At 38.3% G+C, this 21,947-nt stretch overlaps 1 pseudogene; it reads right to left on the bottom strand.

The window, feature by feature from the left end:
* Positions 1-19,802: 19,802 nt before the first annotated feature.
* Positions 19,803-21,515, bottom strand: LOC143389480 (rap guanine nucleotide exchange factor 1 pseudogene; annotated as a pseudogene).
* Between the last annotated feature and the right edge of the window lie 432 nt (positions 21,516-21,947).

Below are 21,947 nucleotides of genomic sequence, written 5' to 3'. Positions count from 1 at the left end.
CCTTATATATGTTACTCTATGTAACTTTTAATACTCATAATTTATTCATTCATCTTTCACAGGAGGACTGTTTCTAAACCAACAAAGTTAAAACTCTGGTCAATTTTACAAACTTTCTCAGTGTTGAATATTTCTTTGGCTACTTTCTTACTTCTTCTAGGGGCAGGATGTCATCATGGCTATATGTGAGAACTTTAGAACAAGTGCTTAAAGATTAGAGCTGTGTCACTTACAGGATGTGTAAATTTGAACAAGCTGCATCTTTGTGTGCCTCAATGTACTCACAAGTAAAATATAGATGATAATAGCCAACTCAAGGGTTGTTGTAAGATTATAAAGTTGAGGGATATTGGTCAAAGATAAAGTAAAAGGCTCCTAATTTATTCCTCCCACTTTGACACATGAAAAAGTATATACCTCAAAATCATCAAAAAAAAATTGGGCAAAGTCTATGAAACAATGATTTATGAATCACTAGCCATCAGGGGCTGAAAAGTTGGGAGACAAATGAGCCTAGCCTTATCTTTGACTGTTCAACCCTGAGAAAGTCCAACCACATTCTTCAGATGGTAAAACCTAGGTTGAGCTGGGTCAAGTTAAGGAGTGGAGCTGAGCATTCAGGGAGATCAACTTTCCTAGAGTTCACAGGTCAGAATACCAGAGAGGAGAAATCTGCAAAGAGAAAACAAAAGAGGTCTCTAGGATGTTCCCCTTGAGAATGCTGTTGAGAACTGATCTGTTCTGCACCTTGCTTTAAAGTAACTTTGGGGGCTGGGAAGAATCAGCCCAAAAGATTAGAAAGAATAATTCTTGCTCAGGAAGGGCTGGCAGAACTGCCTAATTCTCTAGCCTCAGCCACACTGGAAAACCTCATATTTCACAGGGCACTGGATAGAGTGAGTACTCAAAAGCATTTTGCCTTAGTGGTAGGAAATAATCAACCCTGGACTGAACTGTGTTATGGTTCTGCTTAACAAATCTTAAAAAGGAACATCTGAAAGGATCAAATTGTTTCTAAGTGAGTTAACTGCTTTCCACAACAAAACTCAATAATATTTATTAGAATACAGAAATATCCAGTACCCAACAAGGTAAAATTCATAAATGTCTGGCACCCATTAAAAAAAATTACCAAGCATGAAAAAGAGCTGAAAAACACTACTCATAATGAGGAGAAAATTCAATATATTTAACCTCATCCAAAAATGACACAGTTGTTAGATTTAGCAAATGAGAATATTAAAGCAGTTATTATAACTCTACTCCTTAACTTGTGCCCAAAAGTTGACACATGGAAGATATTTTTAATAAAATCCAGATTGAACTTCTAGACATCAAAACTATAATATGTGAGAAGAAAAATAAACTTGAAATTAACATTGGATTAGATTTTACTAAAGGAAAGAAAAATAGTTAGCTTTAGGTCATAGTAATAGAAACAATGTATAGTGAAACTCAGAGGAAAAAAATAAAGTTTAAGTGAACAGAACATTAGTGAGTGTGTGAGGCAACTACAAATGGCCTTTTGTATATGTAATCCAACTCCCTTGAGAGGGGAAGAGACAAAGAATGATGCCTTTCATAATTTGGTGGAAATTATACAAACTCACAAATGGAAGAAGCTCAATGAATCCCAATAACAGAAAAACATGAAGGAAACTACCCCAAGGCATAATCTAATGAAATCGATCAAATGAGTAATAAAGAGAGAACTCCTAAAATCAGACAGTGAAAAAGAGACACCTTACACGTAGAGGAACAAAGAAAGAAATGAAGATGTCTGGGTAAAAAGAATGTGAAGAGTAACATCTTGAAAATACCAGAAGAGGGAAGTGGAGTGGAGATCCACTGTCAACTCGTGGTGGTCCTAGACTCAGTTCAAGTTTGTATGTTACATTTTTCAATGTACATAAAATATCTCCTGAATGTGAAGGCAAGAAAAAGAACTCTTCAGACATGCAAAGGTTGAAAGATTTATCTTTGGTACACTGGCACTGCATGAAATGTTAAAGGCTGTCCAAAAACTAGAAGCAGCCCAAATATCCACCAACATGTGCACAGCCCAAATATCCACCAATATATGCACATGCAATGGAATAACATTTAGTGATGAAAAGGAATGAACTATTGCTACAGAGTAAAATAAAATTGAATCCCAGTATAATTGTGCTGATTGAACAATGCCAGGCAAAAAAAGGACATATAATTCCATTTAAATAAATTTATAGAAAACAGACACTAATCTACAGCAATATAAAGCAGATTAGTGTTTGCCTGGGGACTCAGGGATGAGGGTGGGAAAGTGTTAGCAATGAAATACAAAGAAACTAAAAGAGACTTTTGATGGTGATCTACATGTTGGTTTTCCTGATCATGATGATGGTTTCACATGAATGTCAAAACTCATCAAATAGTACATTTTAAATATGTTTCTTATTTTATAATATTCATACTTCAATAGAGATGTTAAAATAGCATAATTAGTTTTTACTATATAATAACCAGCCTAATGATAACTGCTGATAATTGCACAGACGCTGCTGTTGTCTAAACTTAGATGAAAAAGAATAGGTTGCAGTCTTCTTTATGACACTATTTTGTAGAAATAAAATGCCAACTGTAGAATATTAGTTTGATCAGGGATTGGTTTGGAGTGGGCAGCAGATTCCTATGGGTTAAAGTACCTCTTAGAAGAAAACTCTCACCTTTGATCTAGAGTTTTCATCCTTCTTCTCAGCTTTGACCTGTATTCTCTTCTGTCTACCTGCCCTCACAGACAAGCCAGTCTTCCTGCGTACAGTGACAAATATTCTCATCTGTCTTTTCCCCTGAGTTACCTCACCCGGTGATTTTCTCCACTGTACAGGAACCACCTACCCCCTGGATATATGTCAACACTGGTTGCTAGTCCTCCAGAACCCCACCCGTCACCCACTATTTCTTATCACTTACCACATTTCCTACCAAATATATCTTCCATTGTTTCATTTCTTATGTCTGCTTTGGTATGGGCTCTATTTTTTTTTTTTGTGGTACTGAGGATTGAACCCAGGGCCTTATGCAAGCAAGGCAGGTACTCTACCAACTGAGCTATATCCCCAGCCTATGGACCCTATTTTGAGTCCATGTTAGGTCCTGACTTGACATATTATATTTTCCCATGTACAGCAAGGCTTCTTATCCTCAGACTCCATCCCTCTCTCCAGCATTGCTCCAAGTTCATCTCCTCCCTGTGATCTATCTTGGGTTCACAAGCTAAGGATCCCTCCCTGTAAACTCCTAAAAAATTAATAAAAGCTCAAAGAGTTGTAGTATGTGATTTAATTCCATATTTATAATATTAGATATATCTGAGAAAAATCTTAAAATATTTACTTAGAAATTCACTTAAAATTACAATAATAATTTTATATTATCATAATAGCACATTTAGGAAAAATACATTTTCATAAATTTATGAAAAATAATTTTTTAAAAGAGAGAATTTTTTAATATTTATTTTTTAGTTTTCGGTGGACACAACATCTTTATTTATTTATTTATTTATTTATTTATTTTATGTGGTGCTGAGGATCGAACCCAGTGTCCCGCACATGCCAGGCGAGTGTGCTACCGCTTGAGCCACATCCCCAGCCAAATCAAAAATAACTTTTACAAAAATATTAAGAAAATAAAATTGGTTTACATTTTTCCAAATACTTTTTATCTGACTTAACAAAAGATAGCTTGATTCTCATATCTAGCCTACACTCAGACTATTACAAAGCATGTACCTCTGATAAACTTGATTGTCAGGTGCAAGTAAGTAAGAGCAAAAAGGCAGATAATGCCTTATTAGTATAGTTTTGACCTAGCAGACGCTGAAGTTTTAGAACCCCAGAGGCTCCTTATTCAAACTCTCAGATTCTCTGCCATAGCAGTTCCACTCTTTTTTCTTTCCTGTCCCAAATACATCAGTATTTGTCCACCTTATCCAAATGCTTAAGCTTAATTTCTTCATTTCTTCCCCAGCCTTCTGCAGATTTTTTCATAGCTCTGAGAAACATTATTAGACCATCTTTAAATCTCTACCTTTAAACCCACCAGGTAATGTCCCCATTATGCATTTATAATAACCTTTTAAGAATAATTATTTCATAATTATAAGCAGTATTTGAATATACTTCAAATTTAGATACTGATTTGTCTATGTAAAACAAAAAGCTTATTCTTAAATTCACTGTTGAAAATCCATTAAATGACATTACTGAGACTTGACCCAAGAACACTAAGAAACTAAGTACCAACTTCTTTTGTCTCTCTGTGCCTTTGAATTTTGTTGTTCCTCTCTCTGGAATCATGTAGACCAAATTCACATTTGCTATAAAAGATATTTAAAGGGTCTGGAATTATTTTTTTTAAATCCTCTTTCCTGGATTTGTATGATTAGATTCAATATATTAAAGCCAATTAAATATCTGTGCAAATACTCTGTTGTACAAGGTGTTTGCATACTAGATTCATAACTGTTTTTCACAGTATGTTATAATGTCCTGGGTCAGTCTTGGCCACCCTGTATTCCATGAACCAAACATTGTCATGGAAAAAGTACAAACTCACTTTAATATAGGAATGAGTGGATTATATCATCTCTATTTGTGGGTGTTATTTTCTAGTAAAACTATTATTTTCTGACCCATTTTAGTAGTTATCTTGTCTCTTAAATAGTTAGCCCATACTAGGTGACAATATGGTATCTTACATTTACCTCAGTTACTTTATTAAAAATATTTTGAAATATTAGTCATCAATTCTCAAGGATTGTATTTATCTTATTGATTAATAGTCAACTAGTAAGCAACTTGGAAATCTAGATTTTTTTCATTCATTCCCTCATGTTACATCAGTATTTCTGTTATAAATGATGTTTTCTATCTTTATTCACCAATAGTACATTTATATCAATACCTTTTCATTTGGTTCTAAAGTATGGCAATATTGGTCTGGGTTTCTGAGGTATGTATTAGAATGCCCAAGGGAAAATACAAAAGGAAATTTACCTTGTTCTAGTTCAGTGACTTCAGTTGTAGTTATTGCTATTAATGAACAGCAGCTTCCCACAAGAATTTCCAGGAAAGAGCAAAAACAGTTTCACTTGTATTTCACTGGAAGTCTTAATTCATTTCCATCCTTCTTTTAGCTACATGGATGAGAAGATAAAGAGTTGATGTGCTGTCAACTGCTGTATCTATTAGCATGTAAAACTCTTAAGCATGAATAATCATATAATTGAATTTATTTTAAATTTATTACATGAAAATTAGATAATCCTTTGTGTTCTCACAAACAAAATATTGAAGATCCATGAAGAAGTTGCTTCGGAACTGTTAACAGTTTAATGGACTTCTCATCCTGCCCTTTACCTTCATGTTGGTAAAGGGCAGGATGAGAACTAGGATAACAAAACTTGCTTCACTCTTTTGTTGCTACATGCACTATCTGCATGGATTCCATCTCACTTATGAAGAAAGAAAGGGCAGTCCTAATCAGTCTCTCGATCACATATGCACTTAGCAGGAAAACTGTGCCTGTTGTTTGGGGCTAGCCATTTGTCTAGTGGTTGCAGGTTCCTTTCAATTTTTTTAAAACCTAGTTTTCTTTATTTTTGTTATTTGAAGAATTTCCAGAAATTTTTTACACACACTCATACATACGAGACCTCCCTCCCTCCTTCCTAATGGAAATGCATTTTATAAATACATAAAGTAATATATATATATATATATATATATATATATATATATATATATATATATATAGTTTATGTCCATATTGGAAAACTTCAGACTATTTGGAAGTTCCAAACATCCTGGTTTTAATTAAAATAGGTCATTATTTAATTCACATGCTAATATTCTAAATAATAATATATATTTACATGAATACTAAAATGGTAAAGCAAAACAGAGCCTGGGGACTAGAGCCTTTTGGTGTCTTTTCCCTGCTTAAAGAATTGCTCATTCTAAAAGCTTTGTTCAAACAAGCTGACATTATGTTGGTTTTCACAAAAGCTGTTGGGATATGTGACTCTTTAAAAGGTACTGATTTTTTTTCCTATTTAATGAAAGCAAGTTATATATTGGGGGTGCCTTTTGTTAAAAATGTAATTTGTGCCAATCAGCATATATGTGTGCCTCACCTGATGAAACACATCTCTGTTGGCCAATAAACAAACAATTACTATATGGTCTACCATTCATTGGGGCTCCTGAGTACACATTTAAGCCCTGACATTCTTACTGCAAAACCAGGGACTGAACATATAAAATGTTTAGCATCACTCCTGATACATGGCAAGGACATCTGAAGGGCCAAATTTTGCTGTTCTTTTCCCTGAATCAGACTTGGAATGAGACCCTCATAAGTAAATCAGTAGATAAAATGAGTTAATTTTTGAAAAATTGTGTTTGTCTAATTGGTTATTTGCTTGGGGAAAAAAATTGGATCCCTAATTCAAAAAATCATATGTTTGAGTTAAAGATTTATCATTTAAAAGTCATATTTTAAAACTTAAAAAGAACATATTCACTACTTTCAGACCTGAGCATATGAAGAAAAATGTTGAGATAAAATGAAAAGGCATAACCATTAAAGAAAGACACCAGGGGCAAAGGATGTGGCTTATATGGTAGTGCGCTCACCTGACATGCGTGAGGCACTGGATTCAATTCTCAGCACCACATAAAAATAAAGATATTTTAAAAATACGATAAATTTAAGTCCATTAAAATGTGAAATTGTATGTACACTAAGTACTACAAAGTCAAAACGCCAAAAGATATTTTCAAAATAAAGGGTTATTTTATAAAACAAAAATGCAAAGAAAATCTAAAAGGCTGATAAACCAATAGAAAAAAATATTCTTCATTGATGTTGGGGAAATAGTAACTAAACACAAATTGCTACATCAAATTAGCAAAAAATGCAAGTTTCAAAATATCAAGTGTTAAGTACATGAAGCAGTGGGAACTCTTACTATTGGTGGCACAATAATCAGTCTTACTGTATCTAGTAAACTAAGTTCTCTTGTCACTTCAGAAAATTGCTTGTGAGTGTGTGTAAGGACACATCTGCAAAAACATTCATGGCAGCCTGTATACAACAGAAGGTGATCCTAATGAGTGTTCAACATTGGAAACACTCCCATGAGAGGCTTTTGTGTAACAGAGCCAACAAGCTAGAGTCATGGGTCAGCAAAGACAGTTAAAAGTAACTCAGAAAAGGTATGTTTTATGATACCATTTATATAAAGCATAAAATATGCTAAATGGCATATATTGTGGCTGTGTAGATAGAAAAAAATAAAATATGCACACATTTATTTGCTAGTGGTTACTTTAGGAACCAACAAAGAAAGATGAAATTTATAGGAGGTATCAATTGTATTTTATTTTATAAACTGTGAAAACAAGTGTTTGTTTCAACTGTAGGTTCTGTATATTCTAGAAGCAGTTTAATGTTTTAAAGGTCATGTGGGACTTGGGAGGATATGAGGCATTAATACACACATGATCTAAAAAGTTTTCCTGTCCACACCATTTTAGAATATGTTACCATCTCTATTCTTTGAGAAGTTTGAGAACAGTTTTCACCTATCATTTCCTCAAGTCACAGTAAAAGTGAGAAACAGGAATGGTCTAGAATCAAACTTTTTTGAGTTTCATATTTAATTTTTGGCATCTAGACATTGTGTTTTGCCTTTCCTCCCTCAATGAGGTTATTTAGAACAGTTTAAAATTACAGTTTATATGTAACATGTAATAAAGTATGAAACACTCTTTTTTTGTCCCCATCATCTCACATCCCTCTCTGATTATAATGGCTGTTAATATTTTGATATGAATCCCTAGATAGATGCATTTATATCCAATATATGTACACAGGTTTGTTTGGGACAAACATTTGCATTTGTGTGTTTTCTTGACATAGAGTCATGCACTGATATTCTAACAACTTGCCTTTTATTCCAACAAGGTTCTGAAAGATTTTGCCCCCACAGTCTTCATATTTCAGTTAACAGTCCTCCTGTTATTTTTCTTATAGCACTACACAATACTTGCTGAAGCCAAGATATTGAGTTGAAATCTCTGGTCTACCACTTGTAAATCCTGGGATTCTTGGGCAAATTATTTTCTCTGCAACTTGAATTAACATACCTATGGGGGTGGTTGCAAGAAATTGTTTCACATGCAATTCCCTTTTAAAATGTACTTGTTTTTAATACTATTAGTGAACAGGAATTGTTCTGAGGAGTGATCCTCCCTCACATCTTACCTAATTTGTACTGCCAGATCAGGCCTGGGTCACCAGGCATTGGCAGGAGAAGCCTCACTCCGCTCCTCAATCTAAGTCCCAAAAATGAGACCAGTTTTTTCTTAAGTCTTAAAGTTGATCGTATCTGAAAACTAAGAGTCCTAACTGATAAAATTGTCTAATGCCAGTTCATTTTCTACCCACAATTGTTAGAATAAATAGACCTAAGAACCAAACCCATATTTTTACTATTAATTTCAATAAAAGGAAACTTGCAAGTAGAGGACACAATAAAGATCCATAATTAAAATGGTTTCTTCGAGATTATCTTTGGTATAAAAGTTACTCATTTATTTGGTGTTTTAGAGTTTATACAGAATTTTTATTCAATCCACATTTGGAACAAAAAAAAATTGCCCAAAGACGTTGCAGGTTTAAAAAGGCTACACAACCAGGCAAGTCTCAGAATCCCACATCTGATTTCCAGTCTGCTCTTTCTAATGACTAAACGTAGCAAATGATGGTGAAGAAAATGGTGCTGTATTTCAAAGGACACCAAAACAGTAACCTACTTGTTCTGGATCTTCAATCTTCCTTTTCTCTCAGTGCTACCGACTCTTCTACAAATCTCCATCCTTATTATCATAGACTCTTGATTTGGATGCATTTTGCTTAATGCAAGAAAAAGTGCCACCATGCACTCAAAGGGACTTTTCTGGTAGCATTTTAGGAATTGTGGAACATTGTTGTAATTTTTATAGGAATGTTGGTATTGCTACTTCACAAACTAGAAAAATTCTTTTTAAAATCCAGTACATTACTTAGAGAAAAAAAGGTACTCCATGTGAAAACAAATTTACAAAACAAGCAACTACACCCCAATTTATACTTACATTCCTGCATACCCCTTGTCATAGAGAATTCTCTCTTATTCATCAACCCACACACTTTGCCCTGGGACTTTGAATTTCCTCTCTTTAAAGAGGTAAAGCTGATTTCCTCCCACATAGAGAAGCTGGTTTTATGCCTAATAGAATGAGATGAAAATGACACTGTACAGGTTCTGAGACTAACTCAATGGTTTGCGTGTTTCTGCTTGTTTTCAACATACATTAAATGTTACACTGAGAAAGACATCTCTGGGATAGTTGAGTAGTTCAACAGAAAGCAGGACTCACAACTGAAGCCAACCTAGGTCATTCAGTAGCCAAACCCCCAGATAGGAGCCAGACCATCCAAGATCAACTTAGCCACAGGCCCACACCCTTGCTACAACTCTGAGATTTCATCATTTGTTGGTATAGAGCATTAATGTGGTAATAGGTACAGTACTCCCTGTTAAACACAACCCTAATTAAAAAAATGCCTTCAACCTGTTCAAGTTCACACACCCTATCTCCCCAGAGTCCCTAGAGTACTTACTAAATCCGACACAAATACACCACAGACACTCATGTCTAGCTTCCAACAAGTTAAAAGTAATCCTAAATATTCTTATTTGTGGTACAGAAATATTTTCTTAAAAGTAATTCTAAATGTTCTTATTTGTGGTACAGAAATATTTCCTTTCTCTTTATCCTACTTTTTCATTTTGCCTTCAGACCTGGAAACTTGACAGCCCCAAAGTTATCTACAGCCTCCTCAGAAGTTTTTGACTTGTCTATTTCATAAGGTTGCCAGATAAAATACAATAGGACTAGTTAATTTGAATTTCAGATAATCAATGAATTATTCATTAGTATAAGTATGCCCTGTGCAATCCTTGGGATACATTTATATTAAAAATTATTTATCTGAAATTCAATTTTAACTAGACATGCTATATTTTACTTTGCTAAATCTGGCAACACTACTATGACATAGAAAATCTGGAAAGAATAAAAGGAAGCAAGAATTAGCATCTGTCACATAAGAAAAAGAGAGCAAGCCCAGGCCCAGCTGTGTCAAACTGAGAGGTGGCATTATGCAGAAAAGTGGCTCAATCTTTGTGGTCTCTGATACTTCACCATCAGAGCAATCCAATATAATGTTCGTTGAGAATTCAGAGAAGAAACTCTTGGTGAATTCCCTTGGTGGTTTTCATACACCTTCAAGCCTTCACAAAATCATATTCATAAATACTATTGATGTCATCATTAACCTCAGCATTATCATGATAATTATAAAAGTTGCTAAATCTAGGTGGTGGGTACATGATTTTTAACTCTTTACGTTTGATATTATTCATAATAAATCTAATAAATTATTGAGCCACTTTTTAGTGTAAATTACACTATTCAAGTGAATGGTAGCAGATTTAATTTGTGTCCATTTGTTTCTCTTCCACCAACTAAGAATGTTATTCAAAACAGTATGGATGATGTGAAACAAGTAACAATTTGGCAAAAGTATCTCAAAGTTAAGAGTGTTTATTGAAGGGTGTTATTGTTCCATCTTCAAAACACACTCTCCTAGATCTATCTATCATAGCATCATTTTTAAGCTGGGCAAAGAAGTAAAAAAAAAAAAAAATCAAGTACGACCTATGCACCCTTTACTCTGTATGTGACCATTTAGTTAAGTTTTATCATCCATCTGATTCAAGAGACTTAGAGTAGCTAAGTAACTCACTCAGAGTGGTGCTGGGTTTCAAGACATTTGATACCATGGCCCCAAAGTCTGCTGCTTTGTTCCAGATATCGAGTGTGTTCTTGAACAGTTAGTCTTCAAAACTATTTTTCCTTCTGTGCAATGAGTATATCTTACAGAGTACATTCCCAACCTTTTCAACCTCATCTTAGTTGCCTAACCTAGGAAAGATCATAATGTAGTGACCAATTGCTATGATTTGAATGTTCCCTCTAATGCTCATGTTGAAATATAATTTCCATTGAAACAGTATTACTTTGGTGATTCTATCATAGGGCTCCACTCTCATGAATGGCTTAATGCCATTATCAAGAGTGAGTCCCCAATAAAAGGGCTAGTTTGACCCCCTTTCTTTCTCATATGTTTGCTTGACTTCTGCTTTCCACAAAGGAATGACACAGGATGAAGGCCCTCTCCAAATTCCAGTGTCATGCTATTGAACTTCTCAATATCCAGAACCATGAACCATAAAAACTTCTATTTATAAATTGACCAGCCTGTGCTATCTGCTATAAATGGACTAGGAAACCAATATTTCTCAGATCATTCTGCAATTTTTAAACATGATGGATGCTGGAAATTTATACCACATATTATGCCAAATCCTCAATATTGGTTCAGCATCTCATAAAGTTTTACCAGGTAGTATATAGTATGGCCATGCTCTCAAACAGTTAAGAATCAGGAAAAGGATGTAGGAATATGGAGTAATACAATTTGATATTTCCAAAGAAATAACTGATAAATGTGAGGGGTTGCAAACACTTTTATGGTGCAAGGTAAAAGAGTAAGCAGGACTTCCAAGGATGAGTGGGTAGAAGTTAGTAATGTGAATATAAGAGGTGAAGTATTTAAGTTGAAATGTTTATTTGATAAACATGCACTGCTATGGTTTAGATATGAGGTGTCCCTCCAAATCACATGTGTGAGATAATGCAAGAAAGCTTAAAGAAAAATAATTAGGTTATGAAGAGCCTTTACCTAATACCTGAGAGGGATTAACTGGGTGGTGAATGTAGGCAGACAGGGTATAGCTGGTCACTAGAGATGTGTCTTCGAGGTTATATTTTGAGAGTTTAGTTTAGTCTCTCTCTGATTTCCTGTACTGCTTTCCTCTACCATGCCCTTTTGCCCTGATATTCTGCCTCATATGGGGCCCAGAGCAATGGAGTCAGCCATCTATGGACTGAGATCTGTGAACCATGAGCTCCAAAACAAACTTTTCTTCCTCTAAAATTTTTCTTGTCAAGTCTTTTGGTCATATCAGTGAAAAAGTTTACTAAAACATACACTGAACATTTTCTTTCTACCAGGCAGAATGCTGGGTGATAAGGAAACAAAGATGACTAAGACATAATTCTAGTCCTCCAAGAATTATGGGCTGGTGATAATTCATGAAATGAGGTCATAACAATATACAAGAAAGGTAAGTTGTCCATTTTCCCATTAGATTTTTTGTTTTGTTTTGTTTTGTTTTTTAAAGATCTTCATATTTTCTTGATAATACCCTGTAATTTCTTACATTGAAGACAGAGGCACTTAACCATTGACCCACATCCCCAGCCCTTTTTTAGTTTTTATTTTGAAACAGGGTTTCACTAAGTTGCTTAGGGCCTTGTTAATTGTTTCCTGTTCTTTAAGTGAAAAAGTCTTATTAAAGTAATTGAACACATCAGTGTAGTCTTTCATGGTTAATATTTTTTGTATCATATTTAAGAAACCCTTCTTTAGTTGAGGTCAGAAGGGGTATTCATGGATATTTTATTCTCACCATTCTAAGATTTTGTTTCTAAAATTCAAGGTCTTAAATCATCTGAAGAGGTTTTTTTTTTTGTATGGTATGAAATAGCCATATGCTTTCCTTTTTACTTATAGATGAATAGTTATTCTTTTCAGCTTGTTATGTAGACATCTGTGCCTTTCCTCAGTGACCTGGCCCATTAACTCTATAATTTTTAAATAAATCCCTACATGTGTATGTTTGTTTGAGGGGCTACTTTTTCTAGTTCTTTGGTCAATATATTATTATAGCCTTATAATAAACCTTTATATCTTAAAAGAAAGTCACTCCTTTTCCTTCTCCTTCAGAACTAGCTTGGGTATTTGCTCTTCCATATAAGTTTTAAAATAAACTTAAGTTCTATAATGTGTGACTGGGAACTTTGTTAATGTGTCTGTTTAGTAAACATGAAGAATAGCTTTACCCTTTAATTGAAGGGATGCAAAGGAAGACCACAGGAGGTATCATTTGCAGCTGTTGTCAGAATTCACAAGTCTAATGATGCCAAATATGGACGTGGATTTGAATCAGTCTAATCTCTTGCACACTGCTGGTGGAAGTATAAATTGGTACAAACAATTTGGAAAACAAGATGGAATTGTATAATATATAAATTTTGCACATACCCATTTACCCCTCTGATTCTAGTCTGAACCTTCTTCGTCCTGTTTTGTGTTCTTGGAAGCTGAGCTTTATAGCCTCCAAAAGTGGGTAACCTGAGTCCTGGCTTCCAGCTGGGTTCAGCCGGTGAGAGACTGTGGAAAGACCAGAAAGGTAGAGAGTCAGGTCAGGGTTCTTAGTGAGATCAGCTCCTTTTTTTCACTCAGCTGTTGTTACCTCTGTTCTACTGATAGCTAGATCTCTGTTCAGTAATCCTCTCCTATAGCTGCTTCTACTCACTTGAGATTCCTTATATAAACTCCTTCCCTTTTCTTCCTCAAGCTAGGAATAGTTTTGTTTCCTTGCTCTTGCTATTCCTCACATGCTTAATTGTCTCATAATAGTTCTTTTATTAAATTTTTACCCATTCCACAACTTGATATTGTTTCTACCAGGATCATTGTTGGCACAACTTAAAACTGAACAGTTTCACACAATGCCTATATTCAAGAGAAACCACAGCAAGTGTGTTCTCCACGAGTCATGTTCATGAAAGTTTGCAGTAGACATCAGACACTTTGATAATGGCAAAATAATAGTAGTAATAATAAGTAGTAATAATAAGGAGAAATAAAAAAATCAAGTGTCAATTGTCAAGTAAATGGATATTTGGATATTGTGGTATATTTTCTAAATGTGACAGTAAATGACAAAAAAACTAATCAACTATATCCACATGCAAAAACAGATGAGTCTTGGTGATCATTGTCAAGGAAAACATTTTTAAAGCAAGTCACAAAGGGCAAAGTGTAGTACAGTGAACTTTTGTGGAGTTAAATGGCCTATTTACATGTACATAAACATGCTAAATATTTTTAAAAAGTGATGTATGGTAAAAACCCATTTCAAGGAGAGTGGTGACTACTGAGAGAGAAGAAGTGGAATTGATTTAGGATACATAAGAACATAGGTAAGTTATTGGTGATATGTTATTATTCTGTTACATGACTTTGTAGATTCAGGGATATTCATTATGATATAAATTAAATAAAAACAAATGCATAATTAACTACTACTGTTAAAAATGAAATATATTTTTGAACAACTAATGATACAAAAGAATTAAAAAAAAACGAAATAGATTGAGAGAGTCTAGAGTTCCAGGTTAAGAATTTAAAATTCACCCACTAGTCCTCTGAAGTTTGTGAGCAAAAAGGTAATAATGATGTATTGAAGTTATCCACTAGAATTGGATAAAAACAGATATTCAGAAGCAGCTTTTGCCAGACTCCAAGTGTGAATACATGAGATTCTGGCCCTAAGGTTATGATCATGGTATTTTAAGAGAAAGAGAAGGAAAGAGTAGCAGAGTTAAGAATTCATAGTATTCTTGGTGTGAAAACAGAAGGTAAAAGCAAAGAGATGACCAACATACAAGGCCAGAGTTAATAAAGAACAGATTTCCATCTCAGAATTTCTTAACCAGCATTGTAAATATAGTACATTAAGAAGATATAAAGGATTTTTGAATATTCAATACCACCTCTATAGTGGCTAAATTTATGTTAAACAATATGGAATGCTTCCATTTTGTGGCCTCTCACTAGAGCTAACGACATGTTCTTAAATACACTTGAAGATTCTTTGACAGCTTTCTTTTATATCCTTCTCTAGATGAGCTGTCTGCAGAACAGCTCATCTAGAGAAGAATATAAAATGTCTACATTTAATTAAATATGAATTAAAAATCTGTGCTTCCATCATCTTTGATATTTTGGGGCCAAAATACCAAGTGTATTTAGGAGTACAGGCAAACCACAGAAATATAACAGGTTCAGTCCAGACCACTGCAATAAAGGGAATGTTGTAATAAAGCAAGTCACAAAATGTTTGGTTTCCCAGTGCATATAAAAGTTATGTTTATATTGGGTCTGTTAAGTATGCAATAACATTATATCTTTAAAACACAATGCATGTCTTAGTTAAAAATGCTTTATTACAAATAATATTATCATATAAACTGTTGGGAAAAAAGGCACCAATAAACAGGTTTACACAAATCGGTCAATTTGGTTTAAAAAAAAAGGAGTATTATCTTCAGAGCACAATAAAGCAAAATGCAATACAAGTTTTTCTTATGTCTGCTTAGTATTTTGCAGATAGTCCAAATCAGCTCAGTTCTAAAAGACTAAGAAGGTTTAGAAAAAGAAATGAATTGTGTGATTCTGATGTGCTGTTGTAGAGTGAGATAACAGTGGTTGAGTAGATGGTATGTAGGTTTCCTCCTTCCTACTCATCAGTCTATCAATGCCATCTGTTGCATATTGTGAAGAACAACTGAACCCATCTTCAACAAACACTGGCAGTTGGTCTTTTCATTTCTTCCCAGAAGTACTCATTATCCAGACAAAGGTCCCTGGAGCATCCCAGAGATTTGTGCCTTAAGGAATGTAGCAAAATGAAATTAGGATTGTTTCTTGAAACTTTAAGTGATCATGGAAAATGAGAAGAGAAACAGAAGAATGAATTGTTCCAAGAGAATGTCTGCCCAACATAATGTTCCTGATAGAAAATTTCACTTTTTATTCACTTGAAAGTGTGTGATTTGTTATAGAAACGTGGAAGATTTCAAGACTCACCAGGATGTGGAGAAGTGAAGTGCAGTGCAGCTTCCCTTGGTTGCAATAGCAGAAGAAAACTACATGTGAACATTGAGAGTGATGTTAGATCTGAGCTGTATTATTTATACTGTGCTTAACTTAGCAATCAACATAGTTTTAGTTTAAAAGTTGTTTATACAGGTATTTATTTAAAGACTACTTTCCCATAACCTTCATTTTCCAGGGGAGTAGAGACCTGTCTTATTTATCCTCCACCTCTTATCCAAATATGTGATAATAACAATGAGTGGTTTTTTCCCCTTACCATATGCTCTTCTAAGGGGTTTATTGAAGTTAATCATTCAATATGTAATAAAAATAGGTTTCATTATTACTTCCATGTTACAAATGAGGAAACAGAAACACGTGACCCAAGACCACTTAATTAGGTAACAGAAAACCAGAACACACATCTGGGCACTTTGGCTCTGCCTGCCATTGGAGTCACACAATAAATGTTTGTTGAAAGATTGCATGAGTGAGACAGGAGGTTATAATTTTTGTAAGATTATAATTTTGCTAAATGAGATATAGATTTTAATTTTCTCTTGCATTCTCATTAGAAATACTGACCCAACTTCCTATAAATATTGTAAGAAAATAGGGGTAGCCAATTACTATTCATAGAATAATAGTATGACAATGTCCTAGCTTCAATCTTAACATAATTATTGTAGAACTCCTTTAAGTTTTAAATAAACATTAGGGAATTTGGAATACTTAGATTTAATTTGTTCACAGTTGTTAAGATTTCCTTTAAAATATAGTTAGTCTTCCATAAATACATACAAATACATTAAAAAGCACAAACTCTTTTATAATACTTGTAAAAGCAGCTTACAAAATGAGAAATTCCTAACTATGAGTTTATTAATCAATTTTTAAAACATTCATTAGTTGCTCATTGTGTAAAGTAGTAGGCTTCCAACCAATCTTGACCTTTCTTTCAGGCCCTCATTGTTATTTCTATGAGGGCAAATAACTCTGCCAATAGTCTCTGAATTTTTATTCATTATGTATTTTTAGCTTGGCTCTATTATTACTTGTTTCCATTCCAATAGATTTCCACAAGGGAACAGGCCAATTTTGCTAAATCATTAATAATAAAACTTTTATATGGATCATCAGAAATAACAGATATTAGTTACCAGTACTTTATAAATATGTTTCCTTGTTTCAAAATTATATTTCATGATAAAAATTCAGTAGTATTTATGTAAGATATTTTATTGCTAGTATCTGATTCCTTCAGCAATGTGTATGATCTGGCCTAACACATGGTATAGAGGGGACAGGCTGCATTCTGGATTAAGACACCAGTGATCTGGGTTCTAATTGTGGTAATGCCATCAACTTGCCAGGAGACTATATCCAAATCATTAACTTTGCAGATCCTCTAGTCCTTCATTTATAATACCAACATTCTTTTAAAAGACCCTTGTCTTTTCCAGAAAACATATTTAAATGAATCATTGCATGAGTACTGTAAATTTAATAATGAATTTTTTTAAGTAGCCATTTGGAGGAAGGTGCACCCTGCCCTTTCTCCAAATCTGAATTCCATTTAAATGCTACTGTCTCTCTATGGAGAAGTGACTTGTGTAAATGATCTCATTTGGAAGGCACCGAAGGGACAGAAACTTGTCATTGCCAAGTAAGTCACATTTAAATTCCCTCAAGTCTTGAGAAATAATGTGAGGGAAAGTGCAAAAATAGCAGTCATTCCTTTGGACAAAGTCAACTTCTAGGCCCCCTGAGAATACCAAAGCTGTGTGTTCATCTATATGCAAAGAGAAATAATAAGAATCCTCTGTATTTGGACACTTTTCAATATACTAGTGCATTTGTCTCTGGATACATTTTTTTTTTCACATCCCCAGCTCTACTTTGTATTTTGTTTAGAGACAGGGTCTCACTGAGTTGCTTAGTGCCCCACTTTTGCTGAGGCCGGCTTTGAACTTGAGATCTTCCTGCCTCAGCCTCTCGAGCTGCTGGGATTACAGGTGTGTGCCACCGTGCCCACCTTTTCAAAGCAATTTTGTGAGATGCTTTTTTTTTTTTTAACAGCGTCACAGGCTGGAAGTCTCCAAGGGTCCTCTCGGGGGAACAGAGCAGATTTTGGACCAAGACTAAGCCTTGGGGTACCTCAAGTTTGGGACTCTTTTGGAGAGCACAGAAAAGACTGTATAGGGTCACTACTGAAAACTGGAGGGGTGTTGAAGGAGGAGGGCTGGATGACCTCCTTGGCTTGGAGGGTTTGGAGTGTGCTGCCATCCAAGAACCATCACCCCTCACACTGTGCCAGCTCCCTCATCTCCAGGACTAAGCTAATGACACCTGTCTTCTCAGGTGGCCAGGACTTGAGAGCCAAGCTGTGACACTTAGCTCAGGACACCACACCTAGGGTGGTTTCTGAAGATCTGTAGGTGAAGTGCTCCAGTCACAGTGGAGAGCACCTCACACAGTGCCTGGCCCCAGGGAAAGATACTTTCAGTCTCTTGAGACCGCTTGACAGGAACCATGGCCACCCTTCTTCCCCTTCCTTCTCTACAGATTTTTGCCCAAGGATCACCACCCATACTTGTTCTCAGAGCTCGGAGAGGAAGGCTTCTGGCTTCCTGGCCAGGCAACACCGTCTGTCTGGTGGAATTTGCAGGGATGCAGTCCTGCCCTATATCTGAGTCCCAGGGACTCTCAGGAAAGGAAGGGGTGGGTCCATAAGGGGATGCTGCTGCAGGTAGGGTGGGTGGAAGGAGAGGCCAAGGGTTCCTTAAAGGCTTCCCTGTGCTGAGGGAGACACCCAGGGGACATTCCTGGCATAGCTGCTGTGTACCCCTCACCAGTACCCTGGTCTCTAATGAGCAGGCTTCCAGGACAGATGGGAATGACATCACTAGCCCCACAGAGCTGGCTCTCCCTCCGCTGGGAGGAGTGGGGAAGCCACACCTTCACAGCGGCCTCCTCTCAAGGTCCAGCTGGCTCAAGGCAGCCCTGCTACTTTAACCAAGCCCCTCCTCCTTTCTTAGAGGAAGGGTGCTCTGGTCTGCACTCTGGAATGGACCCTATTTTAGTTTGTAGGGTTCTGTGGCATGCTTCCACCCAGGCCAGGGAATCCTGGGACCATTGTGGCCACATGTATCAAAATGGTGACAGCTGGTCTGCCAGGGAAAATCAGGGAACAGTGCCAGGGAAGTGGGAGGCAGAGGGACTGGTGACTGCGATGTGCAACAGTTAGGGAGCTGGGAGGAAACAGAGCTTCCAGAACGCTGCTTAGTAATTCTATGGCAAATCTTCAGTTGGAAAATATCCAAACACAAGTATTCAGTGTTTTAGATCCACCCCAGTGCTGGTGATTTCTACTAAAACATCTGGTTCTCAAGGCATCCTCGGCCCCTCCTGCAGGCCACTTCAGGTCATTCTATCAGCATGCGGTCCTGCATCTGCAGATAGGACACTGTGCACCCAGGGTGCACCTGGTGTCTTGCTAAACGGGGGTCCTTAGAAAACCACCCCGTGGGCACCAGGGAGGTTCTGTTCAAATATCCACCTCACTTTATACAGATATTGCTGCAACCTGTCCTGTGTGCCCCGACACTTGTGTCTTCAGGCCAAAAGGTCAACTGCCTACACCTGAAGAGGACAAGCACTCAGGAAGGGACCAGTGTGAGACTTTACAGAGACCACTTACTTACGGAGAGGTCAACTTACGGAGCTTTGAGAACCATCAGTGATGAGAGCACAGGGCTCCCTGATGTGGCCATCCTTTCATGAAACACCCAGGCCCCTGGCTTCACTTCAGACTAATGCCTGAACTACCTGAACCCAACCCACTCTGCTCTGGCTTACACAGTGCACTTCCTGATGGAGCTCGACAGAGGCTTACTGTGTTTGTTTTTCTTCTCTGGTAGAGGAGGTGGCTGCTCTGGATCCCCTGCTGACTCGGGAGCAGTAAAATCACCCACAAACTCGATGGGGGCTGAGGAGCCTCCTTGCTGGAAGGGGAGGACAGCAGCGAAGGGCGTGTAGGGGAGAGCTGGGGCCAGGGACGGGTTCTGTAGGTCGTCCTCGGGATGTTGTCGTACTGCGAGGGGTGCCGCTCATAGGATGCCCTACAGCCAGCACTGTCCGAAGACTGGGAAGCTGCGCTCCGACGCTTCTTCTCAGGCAAAGCAGGTGGTGTGTCTGTCTGCCGCCCCAGGGCAGAGGGTCCCTCAGACTGGGGACAGCTTCCAAGAGGCAGCTGGAAAGGATGGCTGGGAAATGGAGACCCAGTCTCCCCCAAGGACTCCGGCAGCGGGCTAAGGTTGCAGGCCACGTGCTGAGGTATCTGGTCTGCATTGGAGAGGTCTTGCTGGAGGAATTCATAGTCGGGATCATAGTGATCTAGTGTTTCACAGCTTGTGTTCCGGGAGCACTGTCCACTGTCCTGTCCAGAGAAGAGAGCTGCTCATCCGACTTGCTGAGCTTGCCTATGCTGCTGCAGGGGGAGAGGCGGGGAGACTCTCCGCCATATGAGTGGCTGCCCCCTGACAGTCGCCTCTGTGCATAACAGTCAACCTCAAAATCCTGCCTATTAATTCCAACAGGCAAACTGGAGCCACTGGTGGCCCGACTCATGGGGGCTACCACAGCCACCCGGGTAGGGGACGGTGCCGACTGTCTTTTCTTGGGTGGCAATGCTGGTGGACTGTTATCAACCACCCTAATGCCAGGTAAAGGAGGCTTGGGGGGCGCAACCTCTTCATCTGTGGAGTCTGGGAGCAGCTCAGTTGACGGAGACACACCTGTCGCCTTGTTTAGAATCTCCATCTCTCGGTCTGTCAGGGGGAGCTCAGGCTGGCCGTCAGGCTTGCCGGCTGGGGAACTAGGCTTTACTGGGCTTGTTGGAGATGGCCGCCCCTGCTTCTCGATGGTCAGCCTGACCAGCTCCTTTACTCCATCCAGAACAGCTTTGATGACTCCCTTCACAGTTGTCACCATCTCCTTATCTTCTGAGTTCACGCCTTCCAGCATCACCTGGTCAGACCAACGGATGAGGTTGGCAAGACTTTGGTACACTCGGCTGTAGCAGGAGGAGAGGGCTGAGCTGTGCTGGATACGAGGGTCAGTCTGCACCAGAGGTAAGACGGCCTCCAGCACCTTGCTGGCAGAACCCGGGAGCATCTCCAGCACCTTCTTGTCTACAGCCATTTTGTCCACAATGGTCTTAAAGTAGCGCAAGGCACTGACGACTTCCTTCTCCTTCTCCTCCAGCCAGCTCAGGTTTTTGTTCACAGGCTTCTCCGGAATCTTCACAGACACCTCGGCAGGCTTTCCCTTCTTTGATGGTGTTCTCTTGATTTTGGGCGAGTGGAATTTGTCCATCAGCTTCATGGTGAAGGAGGAGAGATGAGAGCGCTGGGAGTCTGCTTTCTCGAGCTTGCCGGACATTTCCGGGCTGCGCCAGAGGCCCAGGCCGCCGCTCATCGGGCCCGGGCCGGGGCGCCGCGGGGCGACAGGTCGGCGCGCCCTGGCTCGCCTCGGCCCTGGCTCGCCGCGCCTCAGGCCCGCGCCGGCATGGTGGGCTCCGCGCGGCCACGGCCCCCGCTCGCCGCCCGCGCTGCAGCCCGCCCGGGCCGCCGCTGCGCCGCTCCGCCGTCGGCCCGCCGCCTGAGCGCCCGCCCGCCGCTCCCGGCCCGCGAGCAGGCCGCAGCGCCGCGCCGCCGCCGCCGCCACCCGCCCGGCCTGGGCCGCGGCCACGGCGCCACCTGCCTCTGGATACATTTTATGTTGAGACTTTTGGTAAAGAAACCATGCACACTGCCTCATGCCCTGCAATAAACACATATTGAAGATGTTTTTTTCTCCTGCAACACAGAAAATTGCAAGAGCACACAGCCACCCTGAAACCAACCAGAATGAAACTAGAGGCAGCTGTATCTGATTGACAGCATGGTGAGAATAGAGATTGACACAGTTGCAGGGCTAGGAGGTTAATGAGTCCATAG

This window comes from Callospermophilus lateralis, unplaced genomic scaffold (assembly GCF_048772815.1).
Source record: "Callospermophilus lateralis isolate mCalLat2 unplaced genomic scaffold, mCalLat2.hap1 Scaffold_63, whole genome shotgun sequence".
Classification (NCBI taxonomy): Eukaryota; Metazoa; Chordata; class Mammalia; order Rodentia; family Sciuridae; genus Callospermophilus; species Callospermophilus lateralis.
Note: the sequence above shows the minus strand (reverse complement) of the source record. Positions and strands in the feature narration are given on the sequence as shown.